This window comes from Varroa jacobsoni, unplaced genomic scaffold (assembly GCF_002532875.2).
Source record: "Varroa jacobsoni isolate VJ856 unplaced genomic scaffold, vjacob_1.0 scaffold_535, whole genome shotgun sequence".
Taxonomy (NCBI): domain Eukaryota; kingdom Metazoa; phylum Arthropoda; class Arachnida; order Mesostigmata; family Varroidae; genus Varroa; species Varroa jacobsoni.
The window spans coordinates 40,261-57,380 of NW_019213437.1; the positions used below are offsets into that span (position 1 = coordinate 40,261).

The 17,120-nt window shown below is 41.7% G+C and overlaps 1 long non-coding RNA gene across 2 annotated transcripts in view; it reads left to right on the forward strand.

Moving 5' to 3' along the window:
* Positions 1–15,283, forward strand: part of LOC111261234 (uncharacterized) — a 45,005-nt gene extending 29,722 nt beyond the window's left edge. The window contains exons 2-3 of one of the 2 annotated variants that reach the window (XR_015311412.1): positions 13,855–14,229; positions 14,560–15,283. This is a non-coding gene — a long non-coding RNA (uncharacterized LOC111261234). The remainder of the gene's footprint in view (positions 1–13,854; positions 14,230–14,559) is intronic. The other variant, XR_002680863.2, reaches the window with a different exon arrangement.
* The last annotated feature ends 1,837 nt before the right edge of the window (positions 15,284–17,120 follow it).

A 17,120-nucleotide genomic window follows, 5' to 3' on the forward strand; every position in this document is an offset into this window, starting at 1 on the left:
ATTTTAATGATAATAATAATAATGATTTTTAATAGTCACCCGTGGATGAACTACATAGAAGGTTTTATATCTGTTGTTACAATAACGTTACCAGGGCAAAGTAAACGGCGTCGCTCCAAGTTCAACAAACATCGACCGTAAATCATTTTAATGTAATGTGACAGTCTCTTCAAGTGAGCAGTTCGTGAGAGAACGATGTATCCTTCGGCCCCGTTATGTATGTGTTTGTGTACATTTCTACCTGTACATGTCTCTGTGTTCGTGCGCGCTACGTCAAGGACGTCGAATTGATTGAATTCCCCATCATTAATAACAATAGCATTTTGAACGGACAGCAAAAACGGCAGCAACAGTTCATAGTTTATCAAAATGACGTGTGTGTATGTGCAGCTTACACTGCGCATGCGATATTTTTTCGTAATCATCCGTGTGAGACTGCAAGAGGGTGAGGACTAGTTGAGAATGGACGACAACATAATGATACTTTGTTATTATCATGCTTATTATTAGTTGCGGCAGTGTGTGTTTATGGGCGAATACTTTTATGTTTATTCACGTAAGAGCGCGTCTGAGGGTCATCTACGTTATATATTAAACGCTGCAGCTGAGCATAGGAGACGTATCGACGTCCTATCCGGCCACCGCCCGCCGAATACCGAGTACGCGAACGATTTTAAGCAGCGGCAAGGGACTGTTGTGCTTAGCGATTCATACCCTGTTGTGATGCATGGCTAAATGAAGTTTGTATGTAAATGGAGCAGAACCGCATAGAAGAAAGCATCGCCTCTGTAGGCGATGACGATTACGGGAATGGCGGACGGTCAAACGGTAATGACAGCAGCAGAATTGATGTACCTTTCATTCCTGCTTGCTGTCTACGACGATTAGATATAAAATGCTGATTGGTAAGAATGACCAGACGCTTGACAAAACGCTTTCTAACTGAACAACGGGGGCAAAAGTGCCATAGAGCAGTCGCCGTTCGGTGCCATTGTTAGACTTTCTGTGGTCCTTTGGCGGTGCGTTCTATCGTAGCGGTCCAGGTGACAGGACATAAACCCTTCGCAACTTCCGCAGAAAGCGCAGATCAGCTGGCTAGCTAGCTAGACCGGAAACAGCATCAGTGGCAATCGAACACCCATTTAAATGAATTTGGACAAAAACTGTTTGAAGCGGTAATAGCGGCGTGTCAACTGGAAATGCAGAAAAGCTGCTATCTTCTAATCGGGCAGCATGCATGTCAATATGGATGCATGCCTACGACACACCGTTACGCACCTCTCATAGCATATGGACAAATCACACAAACGACACTATTTTTAAGCGAAATATTTAAGTGACTTTCATATAATATTAGTCAATACTAATTGGCCGTTTTTATCAACGAGCGATTCGTCACAACTTACAGAAGAACTTCAGTCAACACAAGGTTCGTTCCAGGTGAAACAGTTTCATAGAGTAGACTAAACGAAACATGTTTCTTTGAAGTGCTCAATATATATGAGACGTCTTAAAAGACTATTGTGTGTTTACTATGCAAAAAACATGGAACAGCAATGTCATTATGATCGAAGACTTACAGCAGGAATTGTCTTGCAGATTAATTACGGTAATGTTTATACTATACTGGCATCGATAGCATGAAAATGCACAAAAGTAGATATGTGGTATATATAGGTGGTACTTTCTCTACGTGATAAATTCAATAGTCAGTCGTAATTCTCAATTAATACGGTGTAGGTAACAATCAGTGCGTTTTATCATTCCACAGAGATGATATCGCCAATGAGGCCAACGTCTCTATTCTGTTTCGTGCCGCATTGTCTTCCACCGAAATATAGGATTGCTTCCCTGTTGTCAGCGAAGGCTGCAACAACCCAATGCCAGGTGCATTCGTAGCGTCTGAGTAGTTTAAGACTCTTTCACCCGTATTCATACAACAGAATAATGCCGGTTTGATCGGTCATTTATCGAATCCATCGTCGGAGCCCTGGATCAAAACAGCTTGTGAATTTCTGTTGTCACCAATGTAGAATCGCTCATGCAGAAAAATCGTACTCGCTCGTCCCCAGAGTCGAAGCTAACAGAAGGCAGTGCGCCGACGCGTCGCGCGAACGGAACAGCTTCTGATGATTGTTTGCACTATCATCGTTAGTATAACCATTGCTGACGTTGTCGTTACCGCTGTTGTTATGGCTGTAAATGCGCGCTAGTCGTCTGCCGTAAACGGAGATCACATCACTCTGTGCTAAACATCTTCGCAGTTATCTTCCGTACAGCCTGTTATGATCGTCAGCAATACCCTCAGAGAGCGCACTTCTTCAGTGCAAACAATGAAAAAAGCAATACCACTGTAGAACGACAGTGGAGCAGGTCATTCGATTCGTTTGTGCGGGAGAAGCCATCGCAACTTTTGCTGCTGACAGGCACCGATACTTTTGGTTGGTAGAAGGCAAACAAACAGAAAACCTTATTTTGTTTAGCACTCAGCAAGGTTTACTTGCCAGCGGCTTCGTTGGCTATAGGTAGGCTGTCGAAGAAATCGTTGACGGCTACGATGTACCGGCCCCTAGGCATCTCAGCCTTCCTGGGGCGGACCTGGCCGTCGCTGTGCGCAGACACACTAAGGACCAGTGAGGAAAAATCAGGGCTTCTAAGAGGTTTGAAAAGAGGCAAGCACGAAAGAAGAAAAAAAACTAGGAAAATGTCTACGTTCCTTAGTTTAATACTCGTGTAGTTCACGAGCTTATAGCGCCTCTTCATAAAAACTATCGATAACTTTCCTAGTTCCAAATGAACGTTTTGAGCTATTTATTGGGCTATTTATTCTAACTTCATATATCAATGTCGCTGAACTGATATACGATGTACTTATAGTCGCATATGCTTTGGCTATAAATGAGCTTCTTTCTAGTAGAAAAAAGGGATATGATCAGTGAGGTACGTGCTAGCGAACTTCCTCTATTTGGACAGTTAGAATTTTCATTGATATCCTTAGCCGGCATTGTGTGGCGTGCAGCTGACATGATTTCGACGAGACACTCGGTTGTTTATTAGGATTATTTATTAGTATGTTACTTATTTGCCAACACAGGTCTGCTAAGACGTTGTTCTGCTTTTTCCATCACCGACAAACTGGAATTTTTCCGCAGTAAATAGTGGACCGACCCTATAGCGCGACACGACGATTGGCGTCTAGTTGTAGTAGCTAAGGGCGTCTGAAAAAGCCAAAAGTTTACGGTATCTGAATAAATAGTATGCCTGCAGTTTTAGGACATTTTTTCGGATGTATTAATGATTCTATGCAAAGCGACGTCATGTAAAGTGTATAGAGACGAAGGCGTACAAAACAACTACTGAGTGCTATAAGAGTTTCGTCAGAGAGGATTTTAGGTATGTGAAATTGATATAGATCGTCATTGCACCTTCAAGTGTGTTGAAGGACAAAGCCCAGATTGGTTACGTGTAGAAAACGCTTCCACTGGCCTGCCTTCCTTGCCCAGCCTTTTAAAATACGACCTTTGTTATTTCTATAAGGAAAAATAGTAGAACAGCACTTAGAGCCATAAAGTTAGATAATTTTATGATAAGTAACTGACAACATCACAAAAAAAAACAGAGAGAAAATTTAGCCGTGTCCACTCTGATAAAGCAACCTCACTTTTAGCCAGATTCTGAAACATAACTAAAATCAATCATGGATATCAAGCAAACACAACAAAGCATGCCGTTAATTATTTTAACTAGATCCTATATTTTGCACCAAAAACGGGAACCATTACAAAGTTCAATATGTAGAATAAGTTCAAAGTGAATCTATTTTTACCAATTTGTCAAGATTCTCTAGACTAAGCCTGTCTTGTAGGCAAAGTGTTTTACAGCCGAAAAGTTGTTACAAAATTTTAGCACAACTATAATTACAGAGAATTTAGGTTACAATTATAGATTTAATACTTTTACAGTGGTTGAACCAATTAACAAAGGTTGCTCCTGAAGGCTTTGTAACCTCATCTACGTTATAGCGCCCTATATTTAACTGTAACTTAATGAAATGCAATCTGGAAGGCGCAGTCGATAAGATCGGTGTCTCCAGAGGTCTAATTGCGTTATCTCTTAAACGTAACTTTCTCAAAATTTTTAAGCTAGTGACATTCGAATAAAAAGCTGTCCTATCGAATTAGCTGTTTTCAGGCCATTGGCTCTCTTAGACTAATCAAAATAGTCAACTATTCGGGGCGACTCTGTAAACGACTACTGACTCTACGTGCGAACAACAGTTGTTTGCGTCAGCCACTGATACAACAGCAAGAACGCATTAAAGGGCCATTCAGAACCAGCGACGTCCATCTACTTACTATCTGTGTCATTGGTTGCAGTGCCGATACAGAAAGCCACACCTCGCTTCCCTTCGCTCGAGTCCCGTCTCGATGACATCGTGAGGGCACACAAAACAAAGAAGGGGGAAAGCTTGCCTAGAGTGCTTTCTTTTTCTAAACCTAAACAAAGCACAATGATATCTGTCTTGCCTTCTGTCCATCCATGTACTCTTATTTCGGCTAGCGTGTAGATTGAACGACGATTCTAGTGGGTTTACCCATTGTCGGTTGTTTGGGTCGACCACTGTTGGGGCTTCCCTTTTCGTGTATTTTTCTTTCTCGAACAACGGAGTGAAATAGAGACGAAAACGAGGAAGACCACTGAGCACAACACACCCACACACACACACACACACATTGCCGTATACTGCTCAACATATACAAACTTAGATGAATATATCTATAACCATATAGCTTGGGAACGTAGTACAAATAATCAGGTAATGACGGGGACAACAGGGTGCCGATTCATATCGCTCAGTTCTTGTATCGTAAAAGTCCAGGCTTTTTCCGAGCCTAGCCCCATCAATGGCACCTATACAGTTTCAGTTGGGAGATAAATGTCATTTGACATAAAACAGAAATAAGTGGGTTACCTATTTATACACTTCATAGGTTGGTTTTAGAGAATACATATTTATGTATACATTTGTTCCTGTTATTTGGTGTCATCCGCGTGTATGACCTGGACCGGCCATAAAAAAAGAGCCGTGTATTAGGTAATTCAGAATACGCATTGCATTTGTTTAAAGCATCATATAGGCAAAAGGACAAAGTAAACATTTACAATTTTGCGCCTCGTTAACAATGATCCTTCATCCAAGTATCTTTTCCTGAGAAGCGATCGAGTGGTGCCAAATGCTTATTCGGTTCTTCGGTTATTTGCATTCGGATATATACGAATATAACGAGCTGACCTGCCACTGTGCGCTTGAAGGAGGGAACGAGACGTGACCGAGAAGAGGCGGAAGGGACTAGCTAAGTGCGATTCAATTCTACTCTTCAATGGCAGCTACTCTTTTGTTGTCCTTTGATGCGGCATCAGGAGTTTGACCTGTTTTACCACATGACTGTGTTATTGTTGCTATTACGGGTGGTGCTTTCTGCCGGTAGAAGTCAAAGTAATCGCACAATGGACACCTTTTTCGTTGGCGATTTTCTCAGACCTATCTTTGGGTCGAGTAGCTAGGTTAACTTCAAATGACCGGCCAGTGCCGCCGAAATTATCAATATAGCAGAGATCCTTCTCTTCGAAGCAAATACATTTTTCTTTTCTGTCGTCTTCTGATACAATGCAATAATGAAGAATGCAGGTTCTGTTGCCGACAGTAGCCCATTCGGTCATAAATGGGCTGTCTCATGAAATCACTATATATAGCACACATAGTGTTCTGTGACGCTGGTCGTGTGAAAGCCATATGTCTTGCCGTACAGGAAACTGTTTGATAAACTTTGCTACCAGTTAAAGTGACTAGGACCGTTTAATGATCATTCCAATACATGTTAATTGAAGGTCTTCATCGCACCGTATGGAGTATATGAAGTTTCAGCTTTGGCAAAGGGTAGAAGGCAACCACCATAAGAAGTTTGGACGACATAAGGCTGGCTGTCGTTTTAGCCATAAAAGCGAAATCGTAGCAGTTTAATAGAGAAAACTATAGACGATCGTAAATCAAAACAACGAAAATAACTATGCCATATCTGCCCAGATATGCAATTTATAAATTAGGGAAATGTATTTACGTCGTAGAATTAACGCCGGTTGAATTGAGAGGGAACACTGCTGCTACAGTATCTGCCTTAAGCAAACAGCAGAAATTTATATCTATAATGAATTGAAATGGTCTACGTTTTCTAGTTCCCTGCATTTGTAAACGCCATTAATCCACATCTGCTATCCTTCGCTCTAATTAATTTCATACCAACTAACTAGCTACGCCTTAGATACCATCTCGTTCGTAATGACATTCACAATACACTTGTTACCCAAGTTAATAATGATCTAAGTGGAGCCTTATATTCTAGCATCTATTCATAACTTTTGCTGTAGTCCAACGGTTCTGTCGTTCGTCCTTAGGCAAGCCTTCAACTTTTTTTCATTATGTGCCAAAGCCTGCTTTCCAGCTCGTTACGCCCTAGCAAACAGGAAATGCTCTTAGTGCCGACGGAAGATAGCGGAAGATGGATCAAAGGCTATTTCGTGTACATTTTTTAGACTTTCATAGCATTGGCTTATTGTGTAAAAAATACCGCGTCGAAATATCTCGTCAATTTTATTATCGCAGACGAGACCTGAGCGACGAGTACGAGTCAAAACTTCAAATACAAAGCTGTCTTTCGTTACTTGACAGCTGAAGTATAGCGCACTACGGACGACTAATACCAGTGGTCGTCGTATAGCATTCGTCCGAAGCTGGCCAAACAATGACAATCACGGAAAAAAGAGATACAAAGACAGTAATCAACACAACTCTGATAACAATATTCGAAGCAGTATATATTTAACATTGGTCTTCATTATTATCCGGGCAAGCGATACATAAACATAAAAGAAAGAGACTATTACAACGAAATTTGTGTTCGGACAAAGAGTTCATATTAGCGTAAAAACATTCATTTTAAGGGGATCAAATGAGTATGGAGTTCAAGTCTCTCCCAAAGATATTTAATAGCTATAAAAGTGCACCACGAGAGGTAAGGGTAATGACAGATAGACCAGCCTAAGCCCTAAGATTCGCTATGATTAGCTGTTACAAGGCACTTTCACTGGGTTTGCGGGTCCTAGCTGTTATGATTCTGAAAAGGGCTCCTTCCTTCCTTCCCGGAAAAAAATAAGTCTGGCGCTGTTTCTAGATTACACTGAACATTCTTGGACGGCCTGCCAATTGCAACTACTTGTCGAAGTTACCCTCACCTATAATCTCAATCTACAGCTTCTATTCAACGAAATATAGCTAAGCTACGTAACATACCTCGATACCATTATAGTGGTTCTTTCTTTTACTAAAAACGTATACTCGTCTACCCCTCTATCATGTTTCTCCAAGTTTACGCGAGCCGTAAAAAAAACAGTAACGCATCAGATCAAACTACTAGTACGTTTGTTAAGCGTTTACGATACCTCTGCTGCGGTGCGTGATCGATTTATTTATCAGCGTCACATCGTTCACCATTGACTCTGTATACAAAACGTATACAGATAAATAGTGTTGTGAAGCTACTTTGCATATGCCCCCATGTGGTTGTTTGGTCAGTAAAAGATGAATAAGTTTACTCACTCACTCGGCTTCTCTTGGCCGTCTCCCTTACGGATATCGAATACGCACAAAGGTCATAAAAAGTACATTTATGATCTAAGAATTATACTCTGCTTTCGTATGTATTTGAAAATCATGTTACCGAATAAAAATTTTAGCACAGTTATTTTTTCAAGTGTAATTTCACACTGTGACTGAGAAGTGTAGGCGTGCTAACTTAGAAGTTCTACAGTAAAATGCTATTATACTGTGAACAAGTTAACTTCTCTAAATAGAATGCGTTGCAATACCTGCATATAGCAGCATATATACTGAAGATATTGTGAGAAGCTTCTCAATGACAGGCTTCGGCGCTGTTTACCTGCTCCAGTGCCGTTTGCTTATTTACTTTATGATCGAGGAACGCTAAGCGACAACAGAAACGCTTTCTGCTAATGTCCGTCAATAGATTTATTTTTATTTGAAACCATATCTCGTATATACGCATGTAGTTTTGCAGTGAACTGGAAGTTTCCCGCGCAAATTTTTGAGCTAATTAAGCCACCTTGCACCAAACATCTTGTGTTCAAGAGTACCAATTAATTATAAGCATGGTTAACTGCTCGCTAAGCACGGTACTTATTATCCATTAGCTCTGTGCTTAGAAGCATTTGTGCTTTACATGACTAACTTACATGCTAAAATGAGCTAGTCCCAGAACTTACGGATTAGTTGTAGATTTTGTCGGACGCATCGTTTCGTCTATGACTTCATTTTCTGGCCTCTTTCCTTTACATTTCCATACAAATATCCGAATAAATCTATATAGTAACCTAATTGCTCATCGCAGGAACAATCGGTATTTTGCTCGCTACGTTACGTTCATACATCTATTTGCGTTTTTCGTACGTTTCAAAGGACACAGGTTACGCACACAAGGATACGCCGCGCGGATTACGCCAACGAAAAGAACAGCTAGCTAACAAAAATTCACTTCGGGCCTGCCGAAGTCCAGGACGAATAATGTCATATTGTGAATAGGCGAACAGCTATTACCAGCGGAATAAAGGACGACTACCGACGACTTTTGTAAGGTTCTTTTTGGACCGACGATAAAGGGCGTTTGTCTCTTGGTGCCGTAATCTTATAATTGATGAGGTGCATTTGGAATAAGACGCATTCTTGCAGCAACTCCGTGTTTGATTTTTGTCAAAAAAAAGGGAGCATCTGACTTAGGTTGGAATCTTCCAAGTGAACGCCACGATATCGGTAGCTGATAAATTATATTATAGAACAACTAACATTTTATAGCCAAAGAGCCGGACAGCATATATGTCGATGAACGCAAAAAGCGTAATCAGTTACATATAAGCATTTTTTTGGGATCGAGTATCGTGATGTCGATGCATCTCGGATAGCATTCTAGGCAAGAGCTTGAAGTCGATGAGAATAGCGTTCTTTACCAAATGCAGATAGAGCTCTGAATCTGAATTGCTCATCAGACAGGTCCCACCATAGCCAATGTTAGTTACGATCTTTATTAGTTCTCATATAGGCCTCCTGCGATCCGTGCGTATGCAATCGATATGTGCGATAAAGTGCTTCGAGTGACATCTTTATTCCATTGAATAGAAGGCTCGTTTTTGATAAAGATAATGAAGTAAGTTCTAAAGGTTACAGTGTTGGGTAGGCCGTAGACTTGAGTTGGAAAACTCGAATATTATAGCAGTTTACTCAACAACAATTGACAACTATTAAGTGCAGAGAGCTGAAACAGCCGGCTGCTTTACCTAGATTCGCTAAAAAAAACTCGACAGTTTCCTATCAGCATTACACGATCGGTCTTCGTAGGACTTTGTCCTACTTCGGGATATAACTGAATTTAGTTCAAACACTCGCAGCTTTATTTTCTTACCTGTTTTCCTGTTGTGCCAGGCCTCCTCAACCGTCTTTGGCGCGTCGTACCTATGTATGATGAAAGAGCTCCAGTCATATCGTAAAAAAATAAGGCAACATTCCCCAATAATGAGGCGCTACACAAATAGAAATTATTTGTTAAATGTGCTCCTGAATTCGTTGCTAGCTGTTTCGCGTGCCGTCCTGCCAAACTCCTTCCTCGCAGAGCCTTCAGTTTAATTCTGCTGTTCTTAGTAACCGCGGTAGCGTTCTGTGCACGGGATAATAGCACAGGGATAGAATTTTTTTCTCATTTGTATGGCTGTCGTTACTTGGTAGCGTTACAGCACGTATTGCACGGATTTGCCGTTAAAATTTCACATGAATAGTTAGTTAAGTGTTCGTAAAGCTGGCTGGACAATGTACATACGCAAGCCGAATCGCTAAAAACAGAATATCGCGTTTGACCTAACTACTGATATTGTATTGATAATAACTACTGATTCGTCAGTCTTCACCGGTCGATATTCGGATCTCTAAAATATAAGGGGAAAAAGGTAATTAGAGTGGGCTAGACTATTTGTTTGTACCAAGATGCCTATTATATCACAGCTTTGGTCAGTGTTTCGTGTGTTTATCCGTACATTGCTTGGAACTTTGAGCACCACTGCATATCGTTTAGCCAGTGTTCTCTGGAAAGTAGTTCCCACGGAGAGGTTACCGCTACGAACGTCGTATTTTCTTTTCGTTGTCTCATCCCGCGCGAAGCGTATCTTTCTTTTTCTCGTCTCGAAAAGAGAAACGCTGCTTGCAGACAGTGGGTCTCTCGACCGTTTGTCGACTGAAGTGGAGAAAAGACAAAAGGGCGGTACAAACGAGAGGAAAACAGTGGGAAAAATATCCAGACAACGCTCACGAAAGCGAAAAAGGCCAAGCAATAACGGTTTGATGTTGTGGGGCCGCCACCGCCGGCGGCAAAATTATGAAAAACAAATTTGCTCCATTCCTTCTCTCTTCCCTAGAACAAACGGACAATATGAAGCTGGACCAGGCAAGCCAGCAGCAAAACAAAATATAGAATAGTAGCAGCGTCTAAACGGAGCGCTGCCGTCTTTTTGCCTCATTCACGATTTCGGGGCTTCGGGTAATATGAATGCTAGTTCCGTTACCAACGAGTTTCAATTAATTATAGTCGAAAAGAATTCATCGCGAGTGAGAGAAGAAAGGGAAGATCCACAGGGAGTGGGAGAGAGCGCAAACGGGAAAAGCTACGGAGTGCAGCTACTCAGCTCCGATAGGGGAGCACAGGAAGGGCAACTCGACTTGAACGTTCCATTCCGTGTATTTATCGGAGCCCCGCGCCCTGTTTGGCAGTCGGCCTGCAAAGGTTCCGAGGTAACAGTTTTTTCTACACCCGGAGAATTCGGCCGGTTGCCATTGCTTCGGTCGATGACTAACACTAGAATAATGGAAAAAATATGGCGGCGGTAAGCTTCCCCTTAAAATGTCTGCAGCCAATAGGTTTAGCCCAGTGCTAAATTCTGTGTGTGTAAATAGCCTCCTCCCAGCTGCCACTTTAAATGCCAACTTTGTCTTGCATATACACTTATGGACGTAGCGGTTTCTGGAAGCATGTTTATGGCTAAAGGAAATGACGAAACGGCGCTCCACTTAGAGCGGTCGGGAACGGAAAAGGACAACGGTAGCAAATAGAGTTATTAATTAGCTAGTAGTTATTGCGAGTGCCGCTAAAGTAAAGTAGTCGTTGTTGTCGCAGCGGTTATTGATATGACTGTGGTCATTGGTACGCTCTCGTCGATTTCCAATAATTCGATCTAATAAAGAGTAGTAAGCGTCCTCAACAGACAAAAAGATGAACCGGACGGGAAAAACCTCTGCAGGGCGGGAACGAGACCACGCCCCCACATGATCAATACTTGTAAGTCAGCAGTTCGAAAAGAGATGAGCGGCTGCTAAAATTAAACCAGAGGCTTTTCTGTCTACTTCAACAGGTATGAACTTCATACAGTCCGATAATGGAAATATATATGTGAAAGATTTATTATTCAAGTAATTAGAATTCACAATCCTATAAACGGTTGCGTTAACGAGAGGTCATGTATCTTCTCTACATTTGTAGGCTAGCAAATGAATTGGTAAGTTCGTCAACGTGTTCAAAATATGGAACGATATATGAAACGGCGAGCCTCATGAAGCACTTGGACAAATCAATCTGTAGCTTTAAACAGGCCATCTTTTTTGATGAGAAGACGATTACAACGATAATCAGTTTGAAGGACAGCTTGGACCGAATGCAGATTTTTGAGGAAAACAAATATGGGCGTGTCTCGTCTGCATTCAGAAAGCGAACTTTGACTTTAAACCGCTAAGCTGGGCTCAAAGTCGCAGCCGGCTGGAATATTGCCATACCCAGACCGTCGATTGTCGCTCGTTCGCAGCCATTCCCGCTTCTAGTCATTCACTTTTGTTGATACGTTCGGTGCTGTACGGTTTGTGTCAGCCTGATTTCGTTTCAAGGTAGATCTAATTCAGTTACCTTGGAAATGGTGAGAAGATCTTCGATTGACGCGCCACATCTATTGTGAATATTCTTTACGTTTAGTTTTTTGAAGGTCGTTCATAGAATTCTGATGATAAACTAAAATATTAAATGATGATTCACATTTGGTCTCGGAGGCGAGACAATAATTTCGTTCGGGGATATTTCAGGTCCTCAAGTTACTAGGATGCTCCCAGGAAAACGTTTCAGACTTGAGAGTATTCCTGGTGAAAGTGCAGATTGCTCTTAATGCTGATTAATTTGCTAAACAGATGGCCTAGAAGAGAAAGGTCACAAGATTCTACAGCAATTGTTAAGCAAAAGTCTAATTTAATCTATAATTGCCGCACACTTACACACGCTTCTATGCGCTCTGTGAACATACGTAGCCGTTGAGGGTGTCCGAACTATACAGCCAAAGGCACCGCCCTGTCTCGTTGCTCTTTGCGTGTCGGGACCGTTTCTGAGATTGACAAGGCGACTCCTCCGTTAAGGCATTCGTCAGAACTAGGGACCCGAGCGTTATCTAGATGAAAAAAGGGTTTTGCTGAAGAAGACCACCGGACCCTGGCCAGGGCAGGCTTTCAGGCTGGGTATGCGGGATGATCCAACATCGAACTCGACGTTGAAGTAAAGCAGTTGGAACTATACGATAATAGCAAGCTACATCGGCACGAGAGGAAAACGCTGGAGGTAAGACAGGACTTCGCCGGCTGTAGTGAACGTGCAGGGTGGCAAAGAGACTACTACTGCCGAGATGGGGTCTGTGCAGCAGTTTCTGCAGAACGCGCGGGGTCCCGCTTAGCTCATGGCCGTTATGGCCGCATTCAATGGCGCTGCTGCCGCTCGCTGCTTCTAACTCTTTCGCCGTTCAAAGCACCAGTGCGGAGACTGTGTTAGAAGCTCTGCAGGATCTGACTAGCGCCTCAGGAAACAGCTGCTCTGGTCGTGAAGTCTGTTTTTCGGGATCTTTAGGCGTCGTTGCAAACGCGCCATTTCGCCAGAGATTTCTTGACCATGGATAAACGAATCGGGGCCAAGTGGACAGAATAAAGCGCACTTAAAGGCCAGCAGTGTCTGTTATTCGGTCGTGTTATCGTCCTCTTATCAGCTGAAACGTGTTGATCTTCGAGTGGAAGAAAAATCTCTTACATACTGTTCCGATTAGGGCTTTCCGTGGTGAAGATGTTGGAAGTAGGGCACAATTGCCACAGAGTGTGATAATTCTAAGTTCAGTCATGGTCAGTTAGTTATGCAAAAAGCAAATTGCTTGGGAAAGATTGGTTCAGCTAGAGCACAGCTTAGCTTAGTGTACTCTATACGTGTTTGTAGATGTCAGGGCCAAACCAGACGGGCTCTGAAGTGAGAATATGGGTTAACCCTATGGAGAATCCCACAAAAAGCTTGAGTCGTGCTTGCTACGGATTATTTCGAGCCTATAAGAATGGTTAAATCGATTTGTTCTAAATTTAGTTACATGAGTGTGCATAAACACATGAGTGTGTGTATCTCCGGTATATTTATTGGAGTATGTGCAATTCAATCACTGTATTTTCTCTATAATAATATACTAAACGTTTGGCACGTCTCATCATCCCTACCCAACGTCATTGTCAGATTATCTCAATTGAATTAGGCTGCGTTCAGATTTTCAGTTTCAGCACAGAAATTGAAGGGAATAGTGAATGTTTTCGATTTCTACTGAAGCTGCATAGTATCCTCCTCTAGCAGGTTAGGTTATTCGTATGAAAGACCATGCATGTTTTCTAGTTATCGGTCTTTTCAGGTCCAATACTGCATGGCGTGAAGCTGTTAGTACGTTCTCGTGGATAGAGTTACCAAAGGATTCACGTTCAGTGCGCCGCTAAGCATTCAGGACACCATTGGGGATAGTAAGCAGCACTGACAGCGTGCTCTCTGACACCGGTGCGGTTCATTAGTCGAAAAAATGAAGCGGACTAAATGGCATCACTGAATTCCCTCATGCACGATATAATATCAGCCTTCGCTTATCTAAGCACAATGCAAAAAGACAAATCAGATCACCTAACATGAACATGCATAGCTAAATCACATGGTTCTTGAACGAAGCACAAATATGGTATGCATTAACTCCTTCCTCGTCGTCTGCAATTGACACAACAATTTGACGATAGGACAGGTAAGCCCTTTGAAGGGCCCAATTGGTGACTAATACAAAACCATACTCGTGTTGTCCTTGTCGGCATGTCAAGCTATCACTCCTAATAGCAGTTTCTACTATTTTAGGGAAAAGCGTGGTTTATCTATAGAGCAAATGTTCTTCTATAAAACTATTCGTTCATAGCGTCTGTATTGTGCATTTGAAAAGGTATGCCTATCAATCGTAATTAAAAAAAAGCAACATAAGCTAATTTATGCTTGCACACATTGTTCATACATCTTAGTAATTAAATTGTTTATTTATTTGTGATTTCGAAAAATGTACTTAAACATCCTTCTGCTTTTTCAGCTTTTGCTTCTGGCAATTGCGTTTGTCGGTGCCAGTGTCCTCGACGTTGCGGAAGCTAATACGCTTGGCCGCCGGGGATAGAGTGGTGCTAACCAGAAATCGAGACCGACGCACGTGCGGTAGCATATAACCAGAAACCAGGCTAAAGTCAAAGTTAGCCATTCAGACCATCTCGCAATCACAGAAGCAACCGCGCCACCAATAGCAGTTACAACAGCAAAGTGCTTCAAGAGCGAGTAACAAAGTCTTTATCTTTGAACTCATCCATCTTTGGCCAGCCTCCTGTTGTCCTGAGCCGCCCGCGCGATTTTCCTTGTTAGTTTTCCTAGCAGCAGCTGTAACAGGAGCAGGTACGGCGAAGACCTAGTGAATCCTACTGATCTCTACGTTTCTGCTTTAACCAGCCCGGCTCTGTAATTGGCGGGTGCTAGGTTTCGATGCTCGAACAAGCCACAGCTTTTATTAACGTACAGCATATATTTCACACGGGAGAATGACGAACGTGTGAATGATGAGGGATACGCAATGGAAAATATCCACAAGTAAGAAACATGAACGCAGACGCAGCTCAGAAATCCTGGCTACCACCGCGGTATACAGTAAAACGGAACGTTTCATCTAAATATACATGTTATGGCATCTGAATACGTATGTATTGTATATTTGAGAGTGCCACAGTATATGCGATATTTGTAATAAACACGTTACGGTTGACAAGCTATGCTGTTTTTGGACTCTTCAAATACTAATCTCAATTTGGAAAGAAAAAAACAACTGGTCGTGATTTTTTTAAATTCTTACGAATGGCTGTTATAGTTTCGTTCGTATTTAGCCTGCTGGGTGTGCGGTATACTTTTGTGCTAAATCGACGCGTTATGTAGCATCAAGTTAAGTGTAACTTTTGTAAATAGGTAGTAGTAAATAAATTACATACATAGAGTAACTTGCTTGTTGTTCCGATACTATAAGGAGACGATTCCTTATAAAAAAAAAATTAACTATATGTCGATACATGGACATTCATGAGTCAGTATCATTGTTTGAGGCTTCTAGCCCCCCTCTACGCGCTACAGTTGGTTCTACAAGTTTTAGTATTTTCTTTTATGTTTTTATGGTAGGCGTATCACGTAAACAATTGGCTTAGCCTATCTGGCTTTCATTATACTATAAAATTAATGTTTCTGTATAAAATAAAAAAAAAATCAAGTTGATCCTTATTAATATTACACATTAGGACTAAGTTAGCTTGGAACATTTTGCTTAGTAAACATTTCCATTTTAACTAGCACTTACCTTGTAACGTATCTTACACACCTTTTGCAGCTGCATATCGAGATCGGGTCTGATTTACCGGTACATGCCTAAATGCGCGCACATGAGAAGTACGTGTCTATTCAGTTTGTCGATCTTCAATTTCTTATAAGTTCCTCCTCGGGCTTTTTTAAGAACGTATCTACATGTGTTTTTTTTATTATAATATTTATCGATAACTCGTAGAAGAATTCCCGTATATGCAGGAATCGTATATTACCGCATCGTACGTAATTATCCATATATTAGTAAATCGTGGCATATTATCGTATGCGTGCTCCATTTTCCGTGCCAGTTCTATCGATGTCTCTACCCAGAATTGTCTGCAAATCTGCTATTGTACCAGAATTCAGTTTAGTCGACTAATCAGATCAGCTAAATCATGGTGGGCAGATTTCCTCGAACAGTCTTTGTCATCGCGCTACTTTTAAGGTTATTATAGATTTGTTTGTTGTGTCTGAAAAAAGCGACGTAATAGCGTTTCGCTTCAAAAGCTGAGACGCGGCACCAATGTGACAACATTGTAGATAAATTCAAAGCGATATATTACAGCTGTTTACTAGAAACGTATAAACCGGACGACTATGATTTTGGATACCGTATTAGTGGTGCACGCTAACGTCTAGACCAATGGCAATTACAAGACAAGACCAATGAATCAACCACTATTAAAACTGATAAGAAGGGGCGATAGGTATTGTACCTCTTCTATTTTTGCAGGCTGAGCTTCCCTATAGGGCGGTACGGTTTTCCTGTGCTGAAAGGACGCTCGCTACAACAAGTCCGCGTGAACCCCGCCAAATAACAGTATCGTGTCATGACCGGTTTCGCAAGCAAACGGTATAGCGAGAGATAAAAAAGAGAGACCACAACTAACTAGGAAACAACGGGGTGGTCTGTGCCTTGTGCCTGCTGATTTGATTATATTCAGGGCAGGTGACAGAGAGAGGGATCGCCGTACTCTCTCACGCTGCTGTTTTGTGTCTCTTATGACAATTTTCTACTCTGTGCTTCGCGTTTCCATTCGTACGAGACGCTTCCGACTAATAGCGTGTTTTATACCACAGTTCTGCCTTGGGTGTATCGGGTACCTTCTACGTGGCCACATGGTTTGTCTACCTTTTAAATAAGATAAATATTGTCTGACTATTATCGGAAAAGTTTAGACGTTGACTCTTGTCAATCGCTCAACATGCTAAGTGGCCTTTGCTATTACATTTGAATTTTTTCTACTTTTGAATGACGTCTGC